Source organism: Hordeum vulgare, chromosome 2H, assembly GCF_904849725.1.
Source record: "Hordeum vulgare subsp. vulgare chromosome 2H, MorexV3_pseudomolecules_assembly, whole genome shotgun sequence".
NCBI lineage: Eukaryota > Viridiplantae > Streptophyta > Magnoliopsida > Poales > Poaceae > Hordeum > Hordeum vulgare.
Window position 1 is genome coordinate 366,586,699 of NC_058519.1, and position 3,652 is coordinate 366,590,350.

General features: G+C 44.0%; 1 long non-coding RNA gene across 1 annotated transcript; it reads left to right on the forward strand.

The window, feature by feature from the left end:
* Positions 1–2,845: 2,845 nt before the first annotated feature.
* On the forward strand, positions 2,846–3,330 carry LOC123430088. Its single transcript, XR_006622851.1, has 2 exons — positions 2,846–2,938; positions 3,248–3,330. It is a non-coding gene; the product is annotated as an uncharacterized LOC123430088 (long non-coding RNA).
* The last annotated feature ends 322 nt before the right edge of the window (positions 3,331–3,652 follow it).

Below are 3,652 nucleotides of genomic sequence, written 5' to 3' on the forward strand. Positions count from 1 at the left end.
AGTAACCTGGCGAGTGACCAGTCACAAATGCACTCCACCATCTTCATCTTGCGGCGGAAGAAAGGAAAAAAAGAAAGAAGCAAACCACACCCCGCGGCCATGTGGCGGCAGGCAGCGACGGCGGCGCTGGCGCCCACGCGGTCGCCACCTCCGAGGACCCGGCCAGGACCCTCAAGATCTGTCAGCACCTGCCCCCGCGCCTCCTCCGCGACTCAGTCGCCGCCGCCACCATCGCCTTCGACTACCACTACTCCCTCTGGGGCCTCCAGCAGGACTCCCCCGCCTGGCTCAGCGCCAAGCACGACGCCCACCTCCGCTCTGGCAACCGCCTCCAGGACCTCTGCTTCCTCAACGGCGGCATCTACATCAAGCTCGGCAAGCATATCGCGCAGCTCGTACGGCAACGCGGGGGGGGGGGGGATCCCTAACCCTCCGCCTCAATTCGCTTTGGGTTCATTTATCTGTTTGTCTGTAAGAAGATTGCGTGATATTGTCGCTGAGTGAAGCCGATGTCCACGCTTCCTCTGCCCACGCTTCCACGGTCGTCGCTCCCAGCCCCCGTCGTCGTTGCCACGACTTCTGCGCCCATCGCAGAAACGAGCGGCTCTCGGTCTCCACTCCGGCTAGGTCTCTCGCAATCGCCGCTACCGATTTGTTCATCTTGCCGGCTGCCCCGTTGGCCTGGCTTCTGTCGAAGAGGTACGGACTATGAGACACCTTGCTTGCTCTTCTTATCATCTTCTGCCATGAAATTTGTTGTTGTTTTACAAGTACTCCGTATTATGAGTGTGGTGGCGGGCGCCGCGGTGTGGTAAGTGATGTGTTCCTTCACATAGATCTTGCTGGATAATCGTAGACGGTAGTAACAATAAAATCAATTGTTTACCCGCTAGATCTGCCATCGTACTTAACCAGTCATAGTTGACATCGTAGATCTTACTGAAACGCAGATGACAAAAACAATCTTAGTTAATCTCGGTAATGGATTGGAGGCAATGAACGATGCATGTCGATTAGTGCGTCCTGAAATTTGGGGCCCTGCCAGCTTCTGTTTCTTTTGCACAAACTGGCAAACTGGTGCAATCAAAGGGCATACATTTACTCCATAAATCATGTGACTGGACTCTTAATTCCAGTTCCAGCACACTTACTTAGTGTAGCAACTCAAATATACTTAAACCTTGTAGTTCCAGTTCTTTATTGTAGCAGCAATTCGACTGAAGCTGGTAAAATTGGATAAATAGCATGGTCGTCATTTATTCGTGTGTCTATGTTCCCACAGTACCAGGCCAGGAGTTCATTTCTCCTTCTTTACTACATCTGTGTCATTCAGAGAGCGATTGATTCTGATAAAAATTACAGGTTTGCATGTGCATCTTGAATTGACCGTGGCATGTGATGTGTGCGAGTGGTTTTCTCTTTTTACTAAATTATAAAGTTATGATTGAAATTACGGTTCTTATTCAGTATGATACCTACCTCTCTTAGTGATTCATACATATATTGCCAGGTGTTTGCTTTGTCGTGCTGAAGCTTGGGGTCATTTTCTGCAAAACTGGGCATTTTGGTAGCTATGCTCATAAAGCATCCAACAGATGGTGAGCGCCTTGGCAGGGGTGATAACCTCTATCATCGGCAAGCTCACCGCCCTGCTCGGGGAGGAGTACGCAAAGCTGAAAGGTGTGCACAGGGAGGTGGAGTTCAGGAAAGATGAGCTGAGCAGCATGAACGCGCTCCTTCAGAGGCTGGCAGATGATATGGACAAACATATAAATGAACCCACTCAGCGACAGAATCACGCAACTTGTTAGCACAGGTGTCTCCGACTCTTGTGAGTTGCCGCTGCAGATGATATGGTCGACATCCTTGCTACTGGCTCCTAATTTATGTGTGATGAACAGAAGGTTTAGATTTACTGTGTATATCTGAGATGTTATATTGGTTTGGAAATTAACTTGTTACCTTTGTTTAACTTAATGTCATGCTAAACCTGATGTAGATGTCCATGTCTTTGCAAATGATGTTAGTAGGAAGTTTGTGTGTGTACTTTCTTCATAGTGTAAATCTGTTGGAGCTAGCTCTCAGGTTATTTGTTTGTTTGTGAGGAAATCAAAGCGGGAAAGCATTGTACTGCAGGTGTTGCCATCAGGATATCTCGTGGACGAGTTATACTCCTCGGCGCTCATGTAAAACTAACTTATTTTTCTCTCTACAGCTGTATAATATAGAACGGTTGAGCTTAACATCTCGCTGCTAATATTTTCAAATATATGGCACCCCATGCACAACCCATGCACCCATCCTATTTGATATGTTAAGGCTGGATGGTTTATCTACACTTTCTCTTCTTAGGAGTGAACTGGTGATCCATTAGGAGCAAACCTGGCCGATAAGCTCAAGGAAGTTCAGGTAAATGCTTTACTTTAGTTCCTGCACTTGAATTTAACTGCTATCTAACTTTACCTTGACAATACCCAACAACAAATCAGTATCTTATGTTATTCTCCATGGAATTTCTACAGCTTGGTGTTTTCTTGGAATCGTGTTCCTGTCTGGCTATTACTTGTTTTGGTCAATTTAGTCACTGATCTTCCATTTCCCAAAAAATATTGGAATTTTCATATCCTATTGGCCTCAACACAACGATGTTGAATTTTAAAATCGTTTGCCTACCAGGATTGCTTTTTGAAAATTTATTAAGATGATTCTGAAGCTAATGGATAATGAGTAAATACTCTATTCTTGAATATTATACGCAAATCAACTTGGTTATGCTCATGTGGATTATTTATTTCCAACAATGCCATCAAACCTTCAGAGGTACCATCTAGCAATCATCTGTTTTTTCGTTGCAGGTTCCTCGCCGGTTTCCCTTTGCTGCACCTTTGTCTGGTTTCTCTAAGGTGAGAGAACCTCTCTACGTTTTTATGCTGATTTGGTAATGGAATTCGAGCCTCATTTACTGCACCTCTGGTTTGTCTATTTTTCATGGAATGCCACTCTCAAATTAGTTCAGCTTTATCCACGCACGCATATTATGATGTTTACTATCTATTTCTGCCTTTGACATATTTAATATCTATGTGTCTGCCATGAATTTAACATGAACATATTCCTGTATTTTTGTCACTTCTCTTGGCTTGAATGTACATGCCCAATCTTCTGTGGCCTCCTCTCATAAGATTGTAAGATCCCTTATCAAATTATGTCATTTGGAGCTAACTCATGTTCCTAGAAACACTTGCAGGGTTGGACTGGATATTCACAAAACTTTATATCATATACTTTGGGCATCGCTAAAACAACTGAATGTCAAAGCTACATGATTTTTGAAAACCTTTTTCACAATAGCCACACCCCAAAAATCATAGGCGGTAGCCTATCTGCTTCTTCCATTGTGTTATTTTCTCACTTTTGCTTGATTGCGAGAACTAGAGACCATTATGTATAGAAAAATGTACTAATGCACAAAGAAAAAAGGAATACGGCTCTCTCTTCCCAAATATTCAATGCATATTTCTCATTTACTCTCTTATAGGAGGCGGATAACAAGTCAAATTTGTGGTGTGTTATGCGTTGCAAGCTATGTTCACTGTCCAAGTGTCATTGCATGAATTAAACACTCATATTACTTTTAAGCTTCTACGTAAGT